This window comes from Haliaeetus leucocephalus, unplaced genomic scaffold (assembly GCF_000737465.1).
Source record: "Haliaeetus leucocephalus isolate CR32 unplaced genomic scaffold, Haliaeetus_leucocephalus-4.0 Scaffold373, whole genome shotgun sequence".
In the NCBI taxonomy this organism is placed as follows: domain Eukaryota; kingdom Metazoa; phylum Chordata; class Aves; order Accipitriformes; family Accipitridae; genus Haliaeetus; species Haliaeetus leucocephalus.
This window is the reverse complement of record NW_010972809.1, coordinates 6,054,484-6,080,390: the sequence shown is the minus strand read 5'-3', so window position 1 is coordinate 6,080,390 and position 25,907 is coordinate 6,054,484.

The following is a 25,907-nucleotide window of genomic DNA, read 5'->3' as shown; positions in this document are numbered from 1 at the left end:
CTTGCTATATTTTTTGGACCACAAGTATGGAAAGGTGAAGGTATGTGGCTGCACACCCTATTGCTTAATTGATATTTACTACAGAAGCAAATATTTTTTGAAATAAATATTTACTGGTTTAGGGCTTGAGGCCTTGATGGGGTGCTTTGCAGCTGAGTTCAGGCATAGCAGGAATCATATCTCAGTGAAGATGAACTTCCCATATAAAGGTTATAAATCTAGTTCAGTGGTGTTTTTTTGACCCATATGCAGTTTTACAGAAACATGAGTAACACAAACACTAAAATCCAAAGCAGAATCACCAACCCTTTCTACAGCATTCTTATTAAAGTTGGGCCAAGAGAGATCACTGCAAACTGTTTGCAGTTGTGGGTGATGTAACACAGCTCAAGGGCATTCAGTACCTGGCAAGCAGAACTGTCTTTGAATGGACTTAGATGAAGGACCACCAAGAAAACACAGAATGAAAAGCAGTGGAAGGGAAATTCATTGCCAATTAGTACCCAAAACATTCAGATGAACAAGAAGAGCTCCTTAAGCAGACGAAGTGGGGTTGAAGGGTCTGGAAACCAGGTGGTAGGATGAAATGACTCATTTGAAGTTACGCATTAAAACATAATTGAATGTCAAGGAGTCGGTATAACTTCTGGCTTGCATAAGCAGGGCTAATGTTTTTGCATTTCTTCTGTGTTTTGGACTTGACCTAGGGCATGTAAAAGAAGCAGGTACCTTTGCATGTAAGGGGCAGGACACTATTACTGTTCCAAATAATACCTTAACAGCCTTGTTTAATGGAAGCCCCTGCCTGCTCTCTCTGGTCCCCTGTCCGAGTTTGGATTTCTCTAAATCAAAATGTAGCTGAATAATTCATGATAAGTAAATGTGATAGAAGGAGATGAAGCTGTATGACTGTTCTAATAACACCAGCCTGCAGAGTTGTTTGCTTGTAGAAATGAGAGTTCCCCACGTCTCTGAAGTGATACAGTGGAAGCTACAGAGCATAACAGCACCCAGGAATTCTTGTTGGGGCTGATGAGTGGCTTAATGGCACAGTCTGAATCTGTTTGTTTGATTTTTTTAATTTTTTTTTCAAAGAGCGCATCTGCACATGAGCATGTTTTCAGTTGTATTGAGCAGTTGAGTTGCAATCTTGCAGTAACTGTCTATGCATGTGCAGGGATGTGTGTTTACAATGAATCTCTTTACACTTGCTTTTTTTCAGAGAAGAGTTGTGTATGAAGTTTAAATTAATGGCTGTGCTTTAACACTGATATTTTTTTTTTTTTCCCTTCTCCATGCCTGAGTTGATGGTTACTTTTTCCTATGCCTAAGCATAACTTATGGGAAAAATACGTGTGAGATTGTCCAAGTAATTAGCCAGTTTATTCATGCAAATAAATATTTTTTTTATTCAACTTGGAACATCTTTTTGGCAGCATTGCCTTTAATTACAGAAACATTTAAAGGAAGACAAGGATGTAGTGCATACTAAAAATGTTCTGCGCAAATGGTGAGAGGATTTAGGTGAGCAGTAGCTCTGTAATTACCTTGCAGCCAGAAAGACCCTCACATTGTTTGAAGGCTGTTAAAAATAAGGAAAAAAATAATTTTCTTCTCATGGGAAAGGAATTAATTAGCAGTGTGGTGAGGGCCTTGGGATTGGTTCTCATCCAAAGTAGATAAATAAACCAAATACTGCTTCAGACTACTCAACACGAGCAAAAGATACGCTGGGAGAGCTTCTTTGTAGGGTTGAACAGCAAATCTGGCCCATGAATAGGAGGTCTAAGACAATTTTAAACGACTCTTGTGCCTTTCCAGCATGGCTTATTCCAGAGGTTGCTGAGGCTCTTTACCAAATAGAGGCAGCCCTGAAGGCCTGTCAGAGTAACTCCAGCTCCTTGGCTGACCTGCTAACTTAGGCAATTTTGCAAGGTTTGCAATGCTGTGGGTGGAGTGCTGCATGGCTCTTTTTTTTTTTTTAAATCTGTGTTCTCTCAGCTTGAGCTTGCACTGAGGTCTGCAGAAGGCAGCTCAAAAAGCAAGTTTGAGAGACATCTGCACTGAAGGAGACAGTCCTTAGTCACATCATTAGATCTAGAATTTGATTATGTTCCACTGTTTTCAGCTGGCTTCAGAGGTCTAGATCCTAGGATCATAGACCTATACCTAAATGCCAGTATAAATACTTCTCTTTGTAAATGATCTGAGATTTATTAATGGAAGAAACCAGCAGAACCTTTGCCTACTATAGCTTAGCATGGCTTCAGAAGGAAAGAAAACTTACCATCTTTTGCTTTCCCTGCAAATATCTGCTCTCCAGTGTTAACTTTTTAACTATTTGCCTAATTTCAGCTATGTTATTTGACAAAAAGCTAGAGGCGTCAAAGATGATAATTTTGTGCACATTTCTACCCAAGCATCTGGATAGAGAAAAAAAAACCCTTTATTAATGCCCCTGCTGAAAAGAGTTTATGGTGGGAGCATGTTTATTACCAAAAGTGAGAGAATCTGTGCAGAAGGGAGACATTACAAATGCCCTAACTATTAGAAAACCTTCAGCTGGAAGTCACACCTTGTTAGGCACTAGAAAATCCCAGTCATAAAACACAGACTCCTGTGAGACCAGGCTGTCTTGGTTCGTCTGCTCACAGAACTTCGATTTCCGTGCCCCCCCCCGCGGTATACTAGAGCCTTACCTTTAGATCTGCTTGCCTCTGTAATGTAAAGGATGTAAACCAATCTCCTCATTATTTTTCTAGCAAGTTGTTTTAGCTAGTGTTGGAGTTCTCAGAGGACCAGACCACTGATAAAATTTCATATGTAACCAGTGACAGGTGTCCTCCTAAAATTTACAGTGTTTTCCATTTCTTATAATTCACTGCTATTTGATTCTGGTACTGTAATGGTAGCTAATAGACGAAATAGTGCCATTATGTTAAACCTGTGAAAACACAACATAGAAGTGTCAAACATTCTGTCTTTAAGCCTGCAACTGATCTCACAGGTTTATTTTTGGGGAAGTAACTTCTGTATTATAATTTACTAGTAAGTCTCCAACAGTCCCTTTTAGCATTAAGATTACTGAGGCAGGCATTTGAATAAAGCCTTATACTTACTGTAGGTCTTTAGCAAGCAAGTTAAGAATCTGAAAAAATTCTGTTCTACAGAAGGAAGAAGGGAAAGTTGGTGACAAGATTTGGGATTTATAAGACTTACAGAAGTGTTAAAGAAGTTTTAAAGGAAGAACCCAATTTACAAAACTGTTTTTGATTATTTGCTTTTTTCTTCAGTAATGATTGTATTTTCAGAAACTTTTATGCAGACCTGTGCTGCTTTCATTGCTGCCTAATTTGTGCAAATTGGGTTCACTTTGTATTTTGTTTAATGCAAAAGAAACAATCTTGTATGTGTAACAGCAAACAGGAACCCATGGTTTTCAATGTCAGTTCATAGAAGAGCAATGTCTGGAGTTCTTAGAAAGATGAAATACTGCCAACTTACATGAAATATGCTGAGCTACTGATACCATGTTCCTTGTCAGTATTGAGTGTCTATAATGTGTATTTCTTGAGGACTTTTACTAATAGGACCAGAAGATCCTTTTAGTATTCCTGCTGTTTAAATATGCTGAAAAGTATTTTGCATGTGATTAACTTTGCTTATATATGTTTTTCTGCTATCTTCATTTAAATTGCTTATATGTGGAAATTTAAGTATCTGATGTCTATGTCTAGTCAAGTTTTAAGCTTACACTATAGTTGAGAAAATAGCAAGAAAAAGGGAAAATAATATTTTGAGGATAATTTACCTTCTTTTTGTTGAGAAACAATATGGTTGCTTGATAATTTTGCCCAATGGGAAAAAAAAAAGAAGATATTTCTGCATGAATATAAGACAATATATAAAAACTTATGAAAATATTAGGTATGGAGAAGAGATGATAGTTCAATAGGAACATTTGCAGAAGAAGAGATATGTATAAATGCATTATGATGGATTTTAGAAGATTTCTCAACCATTAGGGAAATTTAGTTTTGGAGCAATAGGGACAAGAAGCTTATTTTTTTATAAAATCCACAAACAGAAGTATAGGAGTGAATTAATCTAAGAGGGCTTGATTTTGGTGACAGAGATGCCTGTCATTCATTTGTTCCTAATAGTGTAACATAAGCAATGTTTCCAACAGTGTTTTGATCAAAATAGGTGATTGCAAATATTTTTCCAATGCTTTTTACTGGTTTTAGTCCTGTTATAACAGTTTGCAAGTACTCTGATTCCTGTTAAGGTGCTTAGTGTCTTAAGAGTTTAGGGTGGAATATGCTCAAAATGTCCTAGTTATTTTGATGGGGCCAGGTATTTTTGATATGGTACGTGTTTTTTCTTTCATATACTATTCTCTGAACCTTTAAAAATGAAAATTAGTTTCATTTTCTCACACGAGCATGAACGCATTCCTATCTGACCTGATCCAAAGCGCAATGATGTCAGGACTTCTAGTTAATTTTTGGACTGGGTCAAACAAAAGAAATGGATTTTTCACCATCTTTGCAGGGAAAGATTAAATTCAGTTAAAAGAGCCATCTCTCTTGTATAATCTTGTACTGTACTGTTCTTCTCTTTGTGCATATATATTCCTGCTATTATAAACTAAATGCTTGTTTGAAACAAAAATTCAAGCCCCCTCTTACTAACTTGCACAGTTTATTGTGCCTTCAGGCTATAACTAGTGAGTACACTAGAACTGATACAGAACTATGAATCCAGAAGAATCTGTAACAGTGATATGATTTTGGATGCATCTTTGCATGAAATTATTTGGTATACATTTTCAGAGGCCCAGGAGCCTGTGATTCTCTGCAATTTCAACTTACTGGGTGAAGCTTCAACATATGAAAATAAAAGATATTTACTGTATGGGTGTACATACATAAATATTCAAGTCTGGCTTCATTGAAGGCAGTGGTGGTTTGCTACTGACTGCAGTGGGACCAAGGTTTCATTCATATGCTTATACTATGTGATAGCAAAAAATACACTCAGACAAATCTCTCTAAATGTATAATTAGAGAATGTCTTTTAGTTATTTATTATATTCACCATATTGAAGAACAATTGCAAATCCATATGCCCATGACTATATACTTAATTGTCTTCTGTAACCACAAGTCTGTGGTATGTAGTATAATTACCAGGTATTTGCAGTCTTCTTTGCTCTGTCTAAATGGAAAAGAAGAACTGGTTAAATATTTTTAAATTGTTTCACCCATTGATATTAGCAACATCTTGCATTTTTAAGGCTTTTGTTTTTTCAGGACTTAAATTTTTAACACAATATTGCTCACAGCATTTTCTTTGCTTTGGAGATGACATTAAAAAATGGTTTTTCCTTGTCTCTGATTTCCTAAGATGCACACAGTATCTAATTTCACTGAAAACTAATTTTTTAACCTTAAGTTAAGAAGTGATTGTACGCTGTCTGGGGGGCTTCAGCAATAACACACAGTTACTTTTACCACTGAGATGATTCCAGTCTGAGGAATATAACATTTATTAGTAGCAGGAATTGTGATGAGGTGGGATGGACAAGGCAGTCTTAGGTAACTCTTCTGTGGAAGGTATTTCCACATCTTAAAATGACCAAGCTATGTGCAGCCCAGTTAAAGGCAGAATGCTCCCTTGTGACAAAAATGGGAAGAAGCATCCATCCTTTATATGTTGCAGATAGCTGAGCAGGATCTTTTTTTTGATACTTTGAATGAATGAGATCTAACCACACATTTCTGCACTGCTGGCCTATTGTTCAGGGAGTATTTGCCGTTCTTTGTGCTTTTCACAGTGCGTTCTTGCCAGCGAGGGGATATACGTGTCTTCTGCGAGAACAGTGAAAACAGTTTCAGAATTTCTTTCAAACCCTCTGGAGCCTCTTAGCTTTCACATCGAGAGAAGGTGCTCTCTTCTTGCTTCTTGGGTGAGGGCAGTTTTGAATGCTGGTGTTCTGAGCTCACATGATGTTCACGCACAGGTTACTGAAACTGCATCGTTTCAGAGAAGTCTGCATTGACATTAACAGTGAACTTAGAATCTAGAATGACATATCTGCATTTGCGATACTGCAAATGCCACTGGCAATAAACTGAATAGGATCTCCTGTTGTTTGGGAGGTGAAAGGAAAATAAGAGTAAAAGGGTCCCTTAATAAATGTATTGGTTGGGTTGGAAAATTAATACAGGAGATTTGTGTATATTACATACATTTATAATTCAGATTCCTGGCTCTCCTGTGGGATATGATAACTAAATGACTGAGAATGTCCCCTAGAAAATCCAGTACCTAAAGCTGCCTAGGATTTATCAATTTAGTTCTTCTCTGTTTTGCCAGTTAGCCTCTTGCAGAGCACAGTCCCTAAATGTGGCTCACAGTGCGATCCCAGTTCTCCTTGTTGATTCTTCCCAGGGCTGAATTCCAATCAGAAATTTATAAAATTGCATTCTTTTTTCTGGAATCTACTTTGACATCCTTTCAAGCACAGAGTTCCTGTGAGCCCTTCAGGGTTTAGCCTTTTCCTTTTACTTTCAGTGGTCCCTCTTCTAGCACTCAGGTTATCTCTCTCACTTTCCTCTAAGCAGGGGGAAAATCTTCCATTTTTGTTTTCTCTGTGGTCTTTCTGGACAGTCTTTTCTGCAGAGGGGGATGGACATCTTTCTCATTTGGTGCAAGGTGCATGTCTTTCCCCAGGAGAGAGTTGTGTGATTCTTACTGCAGGCTTGGTTCTTCTCTCCTCCTGGGGCAAGCGTCACGTAGAGCCAGGGCAGGCTGCTCCATGCTGTGGCTGAGCCAGGAGCTGAGGCTGATGGCAAGGCAAGCACAGCAGTGCCCTCACTGTTCAGTGATGCAGTCCCATGGTGTTTGAGCCAGTAGTGCAGAGGAGGACTCCTGATGGTAACTGGGATCATCTAACAGTGCAGTGATTGTCGGGCATGTCCTACTGATGAGCTAGGGCTGAGGCCAAGCTGGGAAATCAAGTCAGCAGGTTGGGCAGCAAGGTGCAAGGCTGGGCACAGGCATACCTGCCACGTAGCTCAGGTGAGGACTGAGGGCAGAGCCCTGAGCTTGAATGCAGCTCTCAAGCCTCAGGGAGGGAAACCCCAATGAGGCTTCTCACAGCTCTGACCCAGGGTTGCAAGGCTACAACATATCAGAGCAGCCCTTGAGCACAGGCAGCCAAAGCCCTTGGGAGTGGGCTGTCAGTGCTCTCCAGACCCTGACAGGCAGGGGTCCAAATGGGATTTGTTACTCAGTGCCCTGCTTTGCTTCAGGGAGGAGACCATTCAGCCCCTTGTTAAGATCAGTTCTGCTGAAGTGTCGGGTCTGCTAATTTGCAGCCAGCACTTAGCTTTACATACTCAATGCAAAGCTTTACTCTAAAATTAACCTGACATATCAATGATTCGCTGTTCTTGCTTCATTGCTGAAGTTTGCAGTACCCACTCCTCAGTTTCTGACATAGTTGTGTGGCCTTTAAAATAAAACAGAGATTCAGAGAAAGTTAAGTTTTGTATCAAATAATCAGAAAGTCTTGCCAGAGCTTTAGGAGTGAATGCTGTCTCATTTGCTTGTCTCTGTCACAGTCCTGGAGAGCTAAGATATTTGTATATACCCGAATAGATTGCCAGAATCAATCCACTTTCTGGAGATGAACGTGGACATGTCCTCTTTTCCACTGTAATGTGAATACTCAAATCTTTCCACATAAGAAACTCATATATTTGAGTTTCACAGCACTCCCTAATAAGGTTTTATAGCCATTAGTGTCAGTGCCATATATCACTGAGGCATTGAAAAAGTGGAGTTTCTTTCCCAAACCACCTTTCTAAGCATCCAAGATGAAGTGATTTTATAGCTTACACTTCCACAGATCTCTCAAATCCCACAGCACAACTTGTTTCACCTGAGCCTCAAAGATTTTTGTAAATGATTTCCCAGAAGCTCTTGAGGGGGTCTTTTCTCTCTTTCTTTATTTAAATTTAAGCTTAAAATATGATTAGATTCTGTTCAACTCAAAATTGTTCCAGAATACATTGCAAGCAATGTGTGTACAAAAGGTAATCTACACTATCTAATAAATAAAATTGTGTAACGGTTTGAAATTTCAAATGTGACCATTTGCTTTAATATTGCGAAGTGTTTGTTAAACCTTTAAGCTTGTGACATTTTTCCACACTGACAGCTAAATAATGAATTAATGGCTTTAAAGTCCATGGCAGCCTGAGGGTTTCAAAATACATGTTTAGTCAAAATAATTGGTGCTTTAATCATTCTTTATGAACCAAAATTGTTCCTTAGTTATACAGGAGCAGTGCTAACGCAAATATCTATGCTGTGAATGTTCTTTTGTATTTCTAAAATTATCTGCTAAGTTGGAAAATGGTGTCTGGATGCATTTTTTTCTTTAGAGTTAAAGAGGTTATGTTTTACTCTCACAATGACCACGTACATGCCTACTGACTGTGCCGTCCCTTCACTGACAGTGAGTAGCTTATTGTAGTTTTAGTACATGTGTACATAGACCACCAAGTTTTAAGAGCACATTGGAGGGTATGCAGGGGGGACCTCAGTCCCTGCACTGTCCGATACAGTGTGTAGGACCCATGCATAACTAAATAAATTAGGGGATCTGTTCCCAGCAAAGCTGTCTCTCAACCCAACTATGACACAGTTAAGAGCTGCATCCATAACATCTTCTGTTAACAGTGGGAATAAGAATCTTAGGTTAAACAAGGGAGGAAACTGTGGTCCTAATTTTATTGTTGGTATCCTGTGAGTAGAATACTGTCCTGCACAATATTTTGCTGAGGTGCTTGTATTGACCTCAGCAATGCATCTGTGCCATATGCATGGCAGTTAAGATCTATCAAAACTTTCTACAGGCTATCAGGGGTCTAAGGAGCCTTCTGTGCCTGGTACAATTGTAATGTAGATAGGACCTACTTTATAGCATGAAGGTGATTTCTGGCTCAGGGAAGCTTGTAAAACCACAGATTACTATAAGGTGTAAAGGTATACTGGAAGAAGTGTTAATCTAGGTTTGCCATTTTGTGTATCTCTTTAACTAAACAGCCACTAGTGACCTGTGTTGGACTAGGAATGGGCTCAGATGAACTGTTGCTGTGACCTAGTCCCTGTGTTACATGACTAACTTCCAGGAAACACTGCTCATCACATAGCTAAAATGATTTTTTTTTTGGAAATTTTGTGGTGCTTTTTGGGTAGAGTTTAATAACAGTAGTGTGGGCAGATTGCAAATGGGAATTAATTCCATGCCTCAGTATCTATTTCGAATAAACTTAGAGTATGCTCTTTGAGAATTCCTGCCACATGGTATGGTTTTGAAGGCAAGGTAACGTCTTTTAGAAAGACCTTTCTGAGTATCAGAGAAGATACTTCTGGCAGCAGTTATTCAGCTTTTGTCTACAACCAGTGGATCCCCACAACATCTTGTCTTCCACTGTCACAGCTCTATGTGAGTTTGAAATAGCCTTTCTCCAACAGCCATATTGGGCTTTATCTCTGAACTCCCTGTGGGGTTGTGTAGTAGCCTAAGCACAAAACACTTCGCTACAGGAATGAGGGGCTGTCCTCTCCTCTCTTCCTCCCAGTGCTTGTTAGGATTGACTTGATATGCTGTAGTTGGAGTGTAATTCTTTAAGACAAGTCTCCAAGCTGGAAAAAACAAAAGCGATAGTGTGAATGACTGCAAAATGCAATTATTTTTCTCTGACTATTAATGCAGGAGGAAAATGGCTAATCTGTAGCAAATTTCTTCCTATTTGGATAGCATGACTGTATCCGATTAAAATGGAACACTCTGCAGAAGTTTTACTTCCTGACTTCCAGCTCAGGATACAGTGTGTGCTGGTAGATCAGGTTGTTTCCTCTCCGCATGTTAAAGAGGAAGCATGGCAATGATGTTGGGGGTAAATAAGTCAGTGTGGGTTCTGAGGGGTAAAGTGTCTTGGAAGGGGAGAAAAATATCCTAGCAAGATTCAGCTGGCTCTTGTAAATGTTAGATATTTTTGACTGACTGCCAAAATGTTTCTGCATTTCTTTGAAGCTTTTCTTCAGCTTAATAGTGTGTGGTAATTGAAGTGTAGAATTTCATCTGTAGTTATTTTTTGCCCTGATACATCCTTGCTTAGGCAAACCTTATTTTCCTCCTTGTTTGACACACACACCACAGCACACACACCCCATTCCCCCCCGCTTCTTTTTTTTTCCCTTGTGTTTTGGGGGGGACGGGGTGTGTGGTGGTGTTTGGGTTTTTTGCCCCTTCCCTCCTCCCATTGAGTGATAGACAACGAAGGTAGAAAGGGATAAACATCTGCTAGAAACTACTTTTACTTTAGGACGTTAGGACAGATCATTGCTACTGATTATCTATCTCCCTGAATGATTATTTGTTTATTTGGCTGCACAAGAGAGCTTCATGATTCATTACGCTGTTCAGAATTGGGAATTAAAAGTAGAGCATGTGGCAATCCAGACCTTGTACCTAGGTTTGCGTTTGCTTGTGCTGATGTGACTATTTTAGCTAAGGCAGGGATTATATGAAGGGGTACCAGCCTTGCTAAGGGTATACTCAAAGTCCTTTGCACTGTTATAACTGTACCACACTAAAGGCTTGTCACAGCTTCAAAATGGTACAATAAAGATTTGTTGACATATATGTTATATATTAGCATAAATAAATAGCTAATTATATTGGCATAATTAAAACAGTAAGTAATTCTCACTACTGTAGATGTAGCTATTTCAAAATCAGAGTGCTGTTCTAGTGCAGTTACACCAAAAAGTAGATGAGCTACTTTGAATGTAGGTACAGATCATGTATCCATAGCTATATTAAAAGCTTCAGCTGTCTCAGCTATACCAGGTAATGGTGGTGATGCTTCAGTCTTTCCTTCCCTGCTCTTCTGGGCATATGAAAGTGTCTAGCTGGCATAAAGTAAGTTTGGAATAGACAAAAGGCTATGTCTTTGTATGGACATGACTTAAACTGCTGCCGTGAGACACTGGAGGCCAGAAATATAGATTGTTCCAAGTAGGAATTTGGTATGTGTATGGAAAATTGGTCTATTTAAAGCTACCAACTGTGCTAGTCCAGATGGGACATTCTCTGTCGGAAGTCACTATGTATAACCTGTGTCTTTGGCTCTTCCTGTTAGTGGTTACTGTCAGTGTGCTATGCTATATAGGCCTTTTGTGTTACTTAGGAGGGCAGTTGTTAAAGCATTGCCCATCCCTTATTGGAATAAGCTAATGTCTCGTAGTATGTCTGCATCTATAGAAGAAACTGTGGTAGTAACAAAATTTTTGACATACAGGCCTGAGAGATTGAATAAGTGTTAGGTCTTAATTTGTTGCAACAGCAGCAAGTAAATGCTTATATCAGGGTGTGCAGATGGCTTCGCTAAGTGCAATGTCTGGATTTAGCATTGGAGTAGAACAACATTACAAACAAGGACAGTACCAAAAGAAAAAGACAGGGTGAAAATTGTTTCTTCGAAAAGTAGGAAGTTACTGTGGCCAAATGAAGCAAAGAAAATTAAAAATAGCATTGCAGGATTCCTGCCAAAAGAAAGAAGAATCCAGCACTGGCTTTGTGCTTGCCAGTCTTCATTCTCTTAAAACAATTTAAAATGAATTTTCCTGTAAAAAAAAAAATTTAAAAGTTCTTCTCTAGAGACCTTTAAGCAGTTACCTCCACATTTGAAATATTATGCTTAAAGTATCTGGTAGTTGATAGGAAAGAGAGTTGCTGGACACCTTGAGAAAAGGCCAGTTGGTTTGATGTTTGGCTTATCGAATGGGTATGCGCTATGAGTAGTCCCATTGACTTAAATGGCACCCCTCCTGTTAGTGAAGCTAAATACGTGCTTCAGCCTTAACAGGATGGAGGAAAGGAACATGGGGATAAGCATTTGCAATTCTTGGCTACTATTCTTAAACCAGAAAAGAACTTATTTTAATGGCAATATTGAGTGTTAACACTATTTCTTTCCACTTGTCTACAGTAAGTGGAAGTGAAGCATGTTATAGTTTGAAAGGACATAATTATAATTTTAAAATACCCACAATAGAGTTTGCAGGTTTTCCTTGTCCCTGATTTTGCTCTTCAAACTAAAGGCTTTTTTCTTTTTTCTTTTCTTTCTTTTCACTAAGAAGAATTGAATCTGGTAGCAGTTAATGAGAGTTTTAACTATGCATACTAGGAAAGGATTTTAGAATTTGACTATGCATGCCTAGGACAGTTAATTTAAAAGCATATGCATGTAGACAAGTGAATGACACTTCTTGAAGGACGGGATATATCAGCACTTCTGGAAACTTGTGTAACAAATACTTCATTTCTATTACTGGGAGCTAATTAATACAAAACTTTCTTTGTATGTACATCTGAAGTCCTATTTTTAGCTTGCAAAAGGGTATCTCAAATAGTAATAATTGCTATATTATTTTTCATTTTCTACAGTCTCTTTCATCTGTGGGGATTTTTTTATTCATTGTTTATGGGGAAAGCATGTTGATTGAATGTAAGATTTAAAAAAAAAGCTTTGGCAAATGCACTATTTGTCTGTTTTCTTCACCAGAGAAAGAGCATTGAGTAAATTGTGAAGTTACAGGTGATATTTATCTACAAGGTGGGATTCAGTCCTTAAGAAGTATCCCTGCAATTGGCTGGGATATCTTTCAGATGTAATGTAAGAGTCCTTGTTTCATTATCTCTGTGGCTAGAGATATCCATGTTATCCCAACTACTAGCTGCTTGTCAGGGTAATTTCATTTGGTCTACCTGATTTGTTCTATATTACTGGTGGATTTTTTTTTAATGCTTGTAACTAGGTTTGTGTTTTGCAGGTGTATCTGCATTTTACAGTTACCTCACATTTTCAACTTTATATGAGTTTTTGTCATGTTAGGGGAGACAGTCACAAGAGAAAGAATGAAAGTAAAGTGATCATATCAAAGCACAGTCACGTGTGCTTTGTATCACCAAACAGACTCTTTCAGGAAAAAAAAAAGTGGTAGTACAGAGTAAGAAAATTGTGACAATACCTTAATAATTATGCTATATTTGTCATCTAGAAAGTCTCCCTGTATCTTTTTTTTCTTCTTTCTTTCTCTAGTGTGAAGAAGTATTTTCATTCTGTTCTTCCCTTGAGAAGAGACAAGGGAATGCCAGGTGTCTTTCACTGGCGGAGTCTAAACTATCAAGCCTTGGAAATGTATGTCACCTTCCAGGTGCCTTTCCAGATATACATTGAGTCTTCATTCGTTCTCCAGTGTTGGCTCAGATGTCTCATCTTTCCCTCTTAGAATTTAACAAAACACGTGTTCTTACACCAGAACTCCTAGAAAAATGTAAGTTTTGAAGCTTTTCACCCCTGAATGTGTCATGACCTGAAGCTGTAATAAGCTGCTAGAAGCTGTTATTGTTTTATAACTAGGTGTGCCAGTTATTTTTTGAATAAATATTCATGAAAATCTGAACTAGGGAAAAACTAGTGAACTTGCTCCATTTCTTGAGAAGGTGGTGCTGCAGTTTACTGTGTTAAATGCAAAACATACAATTAGATGTTTTAACTTCTAGCATAGTTAACAGTCTTTCAATATTTTAACTACTGAATTAGAACAATATTTTTATTCGTTACTCAAGATTGTGGGTGAGATTTTCTCCTGATACCATGAATATATTTTCTTTCTTTCTTTGCTGTTTGGCTATTAACTGTCTCTTCAGTAACTCAATTTCTGTTCCCAGTGCTTTACAGAGAGATGAAATTGGATTGGTGTGTTTAACTATGCAAGATTCATTACAAGTCTATGAAAAAGAGTATGAAATTGGTGAAGTTCTCCAGTATGATATGAATTTTTTTAGTAACGTCAAACACATGAATAGCATAATAAGGGTGATTTGTCTGGCCTTGAAAGAATCTTATGGGAAAGGCAATCCTCATCCATTGTAAAGTGAGTGCAGAGGTTTCTCTCTTCCCGCAGCATGTCTGAAGAATTGGGATTGTTAGAGCTTGGATTTGGGTCTTGGACAAACCAGAAATATCTTAAGCCTTAAGTACTCATTTAGGCATAGTATATCTTGCCATCTGAGATGCAGATCTAGGAGCAGGAAGATGCAAAAAATAACTTTTTGCTTTATTTACTTTTCCTCATCCTATTCTGCTATGTGAGCTCTATATGCACTTACATATGCACACAAAAATCTGGCTATCTGTATAGCCCATAATGCATGTAAATGGCGGTTGAATGTGAAATTTTAAAGAAATTTCAGTTGCCAAGTTGTAACCAACTGTGGATGGCCTGAACCACATAAGAAGATTTTATACCCTGAATCAACAAATTGCGCTCTTCAGTTTTCTGGATCCTTTGTGTGTTTATATATAGGTAAACAATTTCATTATTGTTGCTTCTAGTGTTGTATTTGATACTTAATTTCATTTTTCTTTTTTCCAAATTACCTTCAGTATTGATGAAAACATTAACAAGTTGCCAGTAAGACCCTGGAAAATATTTACATCTTGATTTGTTTGGGGTTTTTTTTTGACCTGATTGCATAACCTTCCAAGCATAGTCTCCACATTTTCCTCCACAGAAATTGTATGTATATGTGTGGTTGTGTGTTTCGTTCTTTAATTGGAATCTGTTTCTAAAGCAGTCTATACATTACGGCTGCTGAAGCCCTAAAAAAAAAATATTGTGTGTTGTAATATGTGAGATAAATCTGAGACTCGGCAAAACTGAGCCTGCCATTTTTTATCCTGGAAATATGCTAAAGCTGGATTTCACTTTGATAGTAGGCATAAGAAATACATGAATATTACAACTTGTCATTGAATGCACATAAAACTCATAAAAATGCTGTCTGTTTTGATTGTGTCTTCAGCTTCAGTATTGGGAGTCTACTTAAACATAAAACTCACAGTGGAACCTAACTGAAAAGGTGACATGTATGGAATGAAATGAGAGAAAATATTTATACTGAAATCTCTTAAGTGTCACCAATGTGTTTTCCCCAACAAAAAAAAGTGTATTGTACCTTTTGAGGACCGTACTGTGAGTGTTCTAATAGAATCTGGCTCCTTTGTCATAATCTCTTTATCCAATAACTGCTGTGTAGCATTTTCTTCCCTCATCATTCACTGTGTGTTAATTCACGTTTTGATTTCTCTGTCCTTGACCCCAAACTGTCAGGCCAGGATGATACTATCATCTACAGCAGATTGTGAACTATTAATTCTCTCTTCCTTTATGTACAGTAGTGTGCCATATGCAGATGGAGCTTCTCCCTGGAAGCTTGTGCTTTCCAGCATTTGAGGGTCCTCGAGTCTGGCACAGATGTTCTGTTTTGAGACAGGATTTCAGGTGAACGGAGTGGGTTTGTCTGCAGTGCAAGCTCAGCATCAGGAACATAAGGCATCCCCATGCTGCATCTCACCGATGATATGTCTGGCCCAGTATCTCCCTTTCAACAGTGACTGCTACCACACATTCCAGAGGAAAATGCAAGAAACTTCAAATTGGAAATGATCTGTCCATGCAGGAATTTTCTTTTTAGTCACCATAATTTGCCAGGCTATTTATTTGCAGAATCACACATCTTTTCTAGGTGGCATGGCAGGTATTCACCTTTGTGAAATGTTTCTTATTAGTCTGAGTGAGTTTTCGCTGTCTGTCTGAACCCTTGTTATGTTTTTTTTTTTTTGGAAAAAATTCCAGCCAGTGATAGGTAAGCATGTGCCTAATTAGAGTTTGATAAAGGAATTTGGATGTTAGATAGAGGAAGATCAGGTTGCTTTTGAGGTGGTCTGGTTGTTTGCACCTCAATATCATCTTACAGGTTTTCCCTTGAATATATTAATGAAATGGAATTTCTTGATTAAGTAGAAGAGAAATTTTAAGGTGCCTCCATCTGTGAGCATGTGTATGTTTGTGCAAATATCGGTATATGTGTTCATGTATATCTTTTGTGCCCATGCCTGTGTATATGTACAAAGTAATTTACAGTATGAAGGACTGAAACTCAAATATGTGTGTGGGGGAAAGGAAGGGGTTGAATTTGGAATTTCAATGGAAATCAAGTTCTGATTTATGACTGCAGTGATTATGCTGTAATTCTTCCCTCTCCCTTATAAATTAAAATATTTTCAAAAGAGCAGGTTAAAACATGGTAGCACTTAGCAGGGGTACAAGATGGTGTAAAAGAGCAGACAGGCCAGAAACATATCTTTACATGGGGTCTTGTTTTGGTTTCAGCTGGGATAGAGTTAATTTTCTTTCTAGTAGCTGCTATAGTGTTATGTCTTGGATTCAGTATGAGAGGAATGTTGATAACACACTGATGTTTTCAGTTGTTGCAAAGTAGTGTTTAGACAAAGTCAAGGATATTTCAGCCAGCAAGAAGGCTGGAGGGGCACAAGAAGTTGGAGGGGACACAGCCAGGACAGCTGACCCAAACTGGCCAAAGGGGTATTCCATACCATGTGACGTCATGCCCAGTATATAAACTGGGGGGAGTTGGCCTGGGGGGGAACTAACTAACCAGGAACTAACTGGGCATTGCTCAGCGAGTGGTGAGCAATTGCATTGTGCATCTCGTGCTTTGTATATTCCAGTCCTCTTATTATTATTGTCATATTAGTATTGTTATTACTATCATGATTAGTTTCTTCCCTTCTGTTAAACTGTTCTTATGTCAGCCCATGAGTTTCACTTTTTTCCCCCTATTTTTCTCCCCCATCACGCTGGGTGGGGGGAAGTGAGCAAGCGGCTGCATGGTGCTTAGTTGCTGGCTGGGGTTACACCATGACAGGTCTGTACATGCTCCTTGAGCTGCCTTTACTGTGGTATCTACCCACTCACTCAGCAAAGGCTGCATCTGTTTCTGGTCAGTGTTAGAGAGGTCTGAAGGGAGGATTGAACAGGGCACGTAGGAGCGATATGGACATTGGTAGCTAGCTGTCTTTACCATTCAGTGCTTTAACTAGTGTCACCCATGGGGCTAAAGTCAGTGTTGTCTTAATTCCTATGAGGCTGCTTTAACTCACTTGCCAAGTCTGTCTCTCCTGCAGCTGTTCTGACCACACAGTTGCTTCATTAGTAGCTCTGAGTAATATGTACCATCTTACCTTTTGAAAATGGCTTATTCAAATCTCACACCATCATGGCCTCAAGAGGATATACTTCAGCAGTGCTACCTATCATTTGATAACATAAAACCAGAAAACATTATTGTGTAGCCCTGCTGCTTGGAAACATGTGTTATTAATAGTAAATGACAGATAGATGTTGTACAAGAAATGGGTCCTCCTCTTTTTTTTCCAGTTAAAGGGTAGGATAATTAAGTGGACAACAAGGATAACTTAAGTGGTGCCATTAGAGATTGTTGTTGCATTCCAAATAACCCCTTTTCTACTAATCTGCTAGAAGAGAAACTATCCACCTCAAAATCCAGTTACTGATGGCACTGTTTCTTATGAGATGGAAAACCACCCGGATTCACCATCATTTTCAGGTAGCTGTTTTCCTTCCCCTGATCTCAGCTATCTTGTTGTTCAAGTCATAAAATGAAATGGTTATATTCACACCTGTGTATATCAGTGGTAGATGTCTCTGTATAACACATATTCTAGTTACTGATAGATGGTGGTGGAAACTGTTCTCAGAGTTCAGTTTCGTAATATAATTAAGAGACTGCATTTCTTTTCAGCATCATCATTTCATGTACTCCTAGAACCCTTTGTAATCTCCCTGATGATGATACTGATTGAAGAGGTAATAGTAACTCTGACCAGTTCTGATCAACCATTTTTGCTGAAGTATTTTTCTCATTAAACATATGAATACTCAGTTTCCAACTGATTGGAAGTTTGTGTTGCCTGTAACTATTCAGAGTGGCAAATGTTTTGACTGAGATTGCAGATAATGGATTTCCACTACGCTTCTAATATGGTGGCCATGACAAAGATAACACAAGAACATCAGCAGCTTCTGAAAACAAAATTGACCCTATCTGTCATGAGACTGCAGCCTTCCTGCTATTTGAGAAAATCACATTCCCCTTAACCCATCAGATATTCAGTGATATTGATGATCTCTTGAATAACAAAGCATAGCAAGTACAGATTTTTTATAGCTATAGAAAAGAAACCAAACCCTCTTTTATAATATAATATATGTATTCTTTCTTGTGTCCTGTTTATGTAAAAATGGAACCACTTGTGTGGTTGATCAGTATAGCAGAGGAGGACCACATGTCCCATTATTGTTGGAAACTCATCTCATAATAAAAATAAAAGGAGCTGCAAAACTTGATGCTAGCTTTTCACTGGCTACCTTAAAGTTTAAGTATGTGTATAGAAGTAGTTTTGTACAGGGTTTGTGAAATCAGTTATATTATTTCTTAACTTCCATGCTTCAATGATAAAATTCAGCTTTACTAGAAGAAAGTCTTATAATCATTTTCACATTTGCTATGCATTACTCGCCTCTCCCCCTCTTTCCTTTTTTTAAATAAATAGTACTTTGCAACAAATTGATTTTGCTAGATAGTGCATTGATCATGCACCTTGCCTGGGGACAGAATATAGCTTCAAAAACAATAATAACTAAGACAATCATCTAATTTTACTGAAATAAAACTGAAAATGTACACCCAATGAAATAATCTCTGAGACTACTTTAGGTGCATTTGTGCTTGTACTTTATCCTCAGTGACACAGTAATCTACTAAAGTTCTTCTCTCGATTTTTCTCTTTGCAATCTGGAAGAACAGATTCACCAGTGATTGTGCTCATTTATAAAAGCATCCAAAACAAAATTGAACCCCAAGGCTGATAAACTATAAAGATGCTGATCAGATCTGAGCAGAATGGACGGGATGCTTTGGGGCTTGCTCAGCTAAAGACGGCTCTACAAGACTGATGGCTTTATATACACAATTACAAACACCATAGCTTTGTCGAATGAATGGGAAATCATAAAATATGTTGCTTGCCCTTTATTAAGTAAAGAATGGTATTTTGTAAAATACTTGCAAAGATTTACTAAATTTCTGTAATTTAATTCCTGTCACTGTATTTTCTTTTCTTTGTAGAAAACTTAATCAAACAATCATTTGGAAAGAACAATCCAATAGACTAAACCTTCTAGTCCTGAAGAACAAGTGGCTAATTGATTTTGCTTATCAATATACATCAAGTGGGTGCACAGTGTCTGCTTCATATAAAATTCATTCATTTATACTAGCTGTGTCATAATCAATAATGGTTTCAAAATTCATTCATTCTCACTAAAATTCTTCCGTAAAGGAGATGGTGAATTTAAGAGTCCTCTACAAATTAGGTAATTATTGGAAATCATAAGAAGACAAATCCAACAGGACAAAGATTAAAAACTCCTGTGGTTCTTCTAAGCAGTATTTCCTGATCTCATAAGCAAGCTTTGACTTTGTGATGACATGAAACAAAGCTATGATGTGGTGACTCATCTGGGCTCTGTAGTGACTTTTGAAATAAAATCATGTAGGACAGAACAACTTAAAACATTTTAACAATAGTTTTATAAAGCTCATGGATTTCCTAAAAACTGTTCCATTTTCTTTCATTTTGCAAGTGTACTAGTCAATGGATGTCTGAGTCTCTTGAAAGTCACTGACATTTAGGAAGAACCACATGCTACCATGAAGTCACACTGTTTTAATGTTGAAATATACCGTTGGTAGGGTGGGGGCAGAGAAAAAAAAATGAAAAGAGTTATCTATGCAGACTTTAAAAAGGAAGAACATCTCCCTAGCTGACTGAACAGAAATCTAGCTATAGTAAAGTGAGAAGCATTTGTTGGTGAGAGGGCCTACCTGCTAGGTGAAGTCAAAATTTGTTTTCACATTAGGATGAATATTGTGTTACCCTTGAAATTAAGTGCTTTTAATTACTTGTGATTTTAAAATTAAAATCTGTAGTGTATCAGAAGTCAAGTTTCAAAAGTTCTGTTAACTTGCAAAAGGTAATTTAAATGAAGTAGGACCAAACACTAACTTTTTTCTTTTTTGAACTGGCATTCTTGGGATCATATTGGTTCCTTATAATCCCTAGTCTGTTTGTGTCCGTCTTATATTCAGGGTATGACAATTCTACAGTCATAGGTGTGATTATGACAGTCAAGCAAAAAGGCTGAGAAGTAGGCTAAAGCTGCTTGGACATAGCTGCTCCATAATTTTGTGATTGCAGATGCAATTGAAGAGGATCAATCTTCTTACTCCAGGTCTGTGGTTCTCCAAAGGCACAGCGGCTGCAAGGCTGTGACAAGGATTCCTATGTACCATGTAAGTATATAGTGCTGTGGTTAGTAACAATAAGGACCTCACATTATGGGAGAATGTTCATACTTTGGTATGCCTGTGTCAAGTTTAGGCAACAGAGAAAGAAAAGCCCTCAGGTGATTCAGAGCAACCAGGCTGGTCTGAATTATCTTCTGGGGCAGATTATCTTTCTCTATAAAGTATGCAGGGAAATTAGCCTCATAATTTGTGCACTGGAATTAGATTGTATGAATGCTCCCTTCTTTCCCCTCTGTGTCCTGGATAAACTTTTAAACTGTGCTTTTCATCTGGTTGTGACAGTGGTGGGCCTGTTGCTGGTAGTGAAATCCAACTAACAGTGATTTTTTTTAAATTTTTTTTTTGAGAACTTTTGCCTAAGGGGGATAAAAAAGATCTTTTTGGACGGGTTTAGCTTAGACTTTGTGTATTAAATGCTCTCCTCTTTCTTTTCTTCCATGGAACACTACTTTAAATGCACTGTTAATGTGTTCTCATAGGGTAAGAGATTTGAAAAATTTGAGGTTAAGCTAAAAACAGTAGCTACACTATGTACATGAGGAAAAAATGGAGTGGATAAACATTTTTTTCAATGCCAGACATAGTTCTGTCCTTCAGATTGACTTACATCTGTCATGCATAATGACAGCACACCGAGTAAAAGGAATAACAGACTGGCCAACAATACACTTAATGCAAAGAAGCAGATTATTTGACTCTGATCCCCTTCCCCCCCTGCCCTGCTTTTCCAGCTCTGTGATATCATGTGTAAGGATAGTATACTTACTTGCTATGAAAAGCTAAATCTCTCATTAAAGTAAACAGTGGTAACTTTTGTTACTGTCTGCTAGGAAATTCTGTTGATCTAAAATTGAGATACCTTTATATTTAAATACATGAGCTAAAAGAAGCAGCTGGTTGTTGCTGATTTTACTCAAACATTTTTTTTCTGAACCTGATAGGAGCAATCCCTTCCCTTCCCCACCATTTTTTTTTTTTTTAATGAAGAGAACTGGTTTTAAATGGTATGGGCTAGAGTATCTTCATAATGTGTTTGTAATTTTTTTTTTTTAAACTGTTTTAGCTTTAATTCATAATTACAAGCTTATTCCAATCTCTGCATTATGGAACCACATTTTAGACCAACAGCTGTTATCTACTTTCACTTGTAGCCTTGGGGTATGCATATTTTAATATTCATTTACTATGTGCCGATAAACTAAATACTTCCTACTGGAAGTCTATGAAATTAATCACAGTATCTTAGTTGCTGTTCTGTCTTCCATGTAGCTCATATTTTTTAAACTTACTATGTTATATAAATTGCTGTCCTTCTCCTCCCTGAAAAAAAGGGGAAGAGGAAAGGTTATTGCAAAATATACAAACAGGACAAGTTGATTAAATCTGTGATAATTAGAAAATAGAGAGGAATACAGTGTAGTCATTCAAATGACACAACCTTCTCTCCCGCTCCTGTATCTTGCATAAAACTAGTCTAAACCTTGCCACATTGCCTCCAGCAATATTTTAATAGCTGGCTTTGTATTTGAAGGTTGTGGTTTTAACTGTTATTTAAATAGTATTAGGTCCTCATATGCATATAATATAGCCTAAGGGTAGATATTTTCCAGTCTTCCAGGCACAATCACAACTCCAAGCATCTTTGTGTTAAAAGTATAAAACGTGGCAACTTTGGAGATGAAATTCAGTGAATAGGGAGGAAATAAAAGTCATGCAACCCATTAAAGTTTAAGGCTGTTTGTTGTGCAGCAATGGATAAAGAATTGGTGAAAAGCTGTAGAAGGGCATGAAAATAGATTACTTCAAGGATGAGTTTGGTGATAGAAAGTAATAACGTCAAGGCTGGAGATGTTTAGACAGATTTCTCATATGTTTATATTTCTGGAGTGATGTCTTCTTCCCACAAATTATAACTCAAGGGCAGCACTTAGAGACAATAATAAACAATAGGTACCTGCTTCTGCTCATGTTAGAAGCAATGGAGAATTTTGCTACAGAATTTGGTGGGACCAGTGTTATCCAAAATCCCTATGGGACATAACATCTGTATTGAGAATGATTGAGGTCTGGGATGTGCTATTGCCCATCCTGGTACCTGAATATCCCCCAAGAGAAGCACACTTCAGGCTAGATTCAGTAATTAATTCTAGGAGCATGAATAAGACACAGCTATGTGAAATCACAAATTGTGTTCCAGAAAGTCCCTGTTCAGCTGCTGGCTAGGACTGCAGATGTCTGAACTTGTAAGATACTTCCCCACGTTGTTCTGATGTCCCAAGTGCACTAGTAGTCATCTTCTACACTTGCCGAGAACTAGGGACATTTTGATGAGGTCAGTGCATATCCCTTAAATTAAGTCCATTTGGGATGCGGAAACTGGTTATTCCTTCATCTAGGTCCCTGGAAGAGAAACTCCATTAGGCATATTACAAGCAGGCTGGATGCACTGGCGTTTTGCATTAAACAGTGCTTGAGAGAATACCTAGAATTCAGGTCCGCTCACCTTCACTTAGATGCTCTAAACAGTTACTGTCTCTCAGGCAGTGAATCTGGATTTCTACCAGTCCAGTTTTGTAGCCTCAAAAGGAAAGATGAAGAAAATTCCTTAGAACAGAACAAGATGTATTTTGGTGTTGAGAGTGCTCTCTGGAGATGTGGTTTTGAACTCCTTCAAGCTGAGAAGAGTGCATTTGAAAAAAGCTCTTCCATTTCCCAAGGGAACCTGCTGATCACAAGGTTGCTAATCAAAAGGTGAATGCCAGCACTACAGTGTTCCACTTGCTTCACCGAGAGAACAGTGGTAGGATCCCGTCTTCTGCAGGGTACCCAGGTTGGGAGAGCCAGATGGACTGAGATGCCTATTCTTTGAAAAGTAGTGGAAGAAGAATTCAGATACACCCTCATTCTCAGTATATGTTAAGTACTATCCAGTTCCTTACTGAGTGTGGAGGTTCTCTTTAGTTTCATCTGTAGGTACCGTAACATGAATTTATTGTTATTGTTCTGGCCCTTGAAACCTTCTGAGATAGAGGGCTGGCTGCACTTATCTTTCTGTGATCAGGCAAATCAAACTGAATGAAAAATAGTGCTTTATTATGTTGATATTAAAATATCTTGAGGAGGAGCACATCATTATATTTGTAATCAAATTAAGATATAAAATTATATCTAATCTGAAATTTGTATCTCTCTTTAATTGACCTCGTAAAATATGTAATAGCCTACAGACTGCAGTTCACCTTCACAAGCTCAATGATGTCCTTCATACCTCCTATGAAATGCCTAGCACACCTCTGAAGGCTAAAAACCAGTAAAGAAAACTGAATATCAATTGCACCTTTTTTTGGTGGTGAAAGAAAATTGTCCTGAGTCATAAAAACATGAAAAACACAAAATTATGTCCTAAACATAAAAAGCTTGCAATGAAAAAAATGTAAACTACATCCCAACTTGGATCAAACTTTACTCCAGCTTCAGGAAATTGAACAAACAACAGGCCATTGAAGCTTTGTCTTAGCAGAATCCTGAGGCTTTATAAAGCACAAATACAATTTGCAAATGAATTGAAAGTTGTTGTTTTTTCCGTTGCACAAATTGATACAAAGCACTCTTCTTGGCTGAAATATATCAAAACTCTCTTTTTAGCCCATGCGGAGGTAAAAAGTGGAACACCAGTCTTGTGGGATGTTACGTAGAAGTCTGTTTTTGTTTTGAATGTACAAAAGTAGCAAAATACTTGGAAGTGGAAAGGTCCACAGGTTTTGCTTCAGTGCTACACTGCATCTGCCCAAAATGCTATACTGCTGCATGAGAACTGTGATATGGCTGCCATGTTTAGATTTGCTTCTGCCCATCAGTGCTGGTAGGTTTCCCATGATGGCTCATATTGTGTGATCAAAGGACAGGCTACTGTTCAATGGGAAATGTAGTAACACTGAAGAGAATGGGGACTGCAGCTTCTACGCTAGACTGTGGGCTAGGCAGGTGCAGACTGATACCTGACAAAACCAGAATAGAATGCTGTGGTTCAGTTCAGCAAACCAAAATGTTTTCATTCACAATAATGCTAACTTGAAATACAGTGCTTTGTTTTGCTTTCATGATTGAAAGTACCTGTGATAAAATTAAGATGTTTCTACAGCAAATTGCAACCTCTTGAGAAAATCCTCATTGCTAAAAAATGTCTGATGTGTGCAAGGAGCTTTGTTTTGTATAATTGCATGTCTTGCTTCTTGCTGTAATTCTGTGAAGGTTAAAGACTACTGAAGTGAATATTTGCATGATTGTTACATGATTTAAGTTTAAGACAGAAATCAGGTCAATAATGAGGACTTAATTTGCATCGGGCTCTGATGTCATTGTCAGCTGTGTATCATTGCATATTCCTTAAAGTAGGGGCTTGCGTCTATTTTAAGGAATATTGATGTTGTTGCACAGTTGTTTCTGAAGTTCTCTGATTTTAGATCTCTCAACCTTTCCAAGTGAAGTTCCAAACTCTTTTGTAATGAATTTATTATTACCGATACTAAGCTCTTTTCTTAGTCACCTTAGAACTTGCCTGTGGACCACGGGTAAAAGCCATTGAGTTTAATTCTTCCACTTCCATTAGTGGGGAAAAAAAAAACAACAACCAGTGGACTTTTTAGGAGAGACCGTAGTGGAACATAAGAAACACATTAACTGTTTTGTGCTTTTACATGTCTTCCTATTAAAAAAGTTATCACATAGACTATTTGGCCAAAGAAAGCAAGCATAAAATACAAAGCTTCAGGTAACTATATAAGCTTAGCAAAGAAACTTGAAGAGTGATATGAACCAAAACAGATCACTAAAAATACCTACAGTTGCCAAAAAAATTCTCATCAGCTGTATTAAATGTATGTAATTGTGAAATTTTGTTACATTTCATGTGTACTTCCAGACTGTAGGTTCAAGTGCACTGCAGTAGGTGACTATTTTAAGACTGGTATGTGTTTTTAAGATGGGACTGAACAAAGTGGAACATATTACAGCTGTTGCAAAAATGACTGTGAAGAACTGGTAAAGCCTTCATGTGTTAGTGTATAGAGAATGCTTTGTTATGATGGCAGAGCAATGTCCTCATGCTCTAAGTACCTTGACTTATTTCCATTGTGAAATAAATAAATTTTATATTATAAATCATAAACGTGTTTATGTATCCTATACCTGATAATGTCTCAGCTGCCTTATCGTCTTATTCTTCTATCAGTGGTTCATGAATGCTGTTTCAACTCATCAATTTTCCAGTGTTTTCTGTTGTTTTTAACAGTATATCACCCATCTCCACTCTACCAAAGCTCTTTTCACCAAGAATATTAACCATCATTTCTAGTTAAGCCAAAAAGGCTTTTTTTTTCCTCCCCAGCTGGCATTCCTGCTTTTCTGGCTGTCTTTCGGCATCCTACCCTTTAACTCCATGCCAGAGATGCTAGATGATTCTGGAACTCAACGTTAGCTTATTTTAAGATTGATGGTTAAG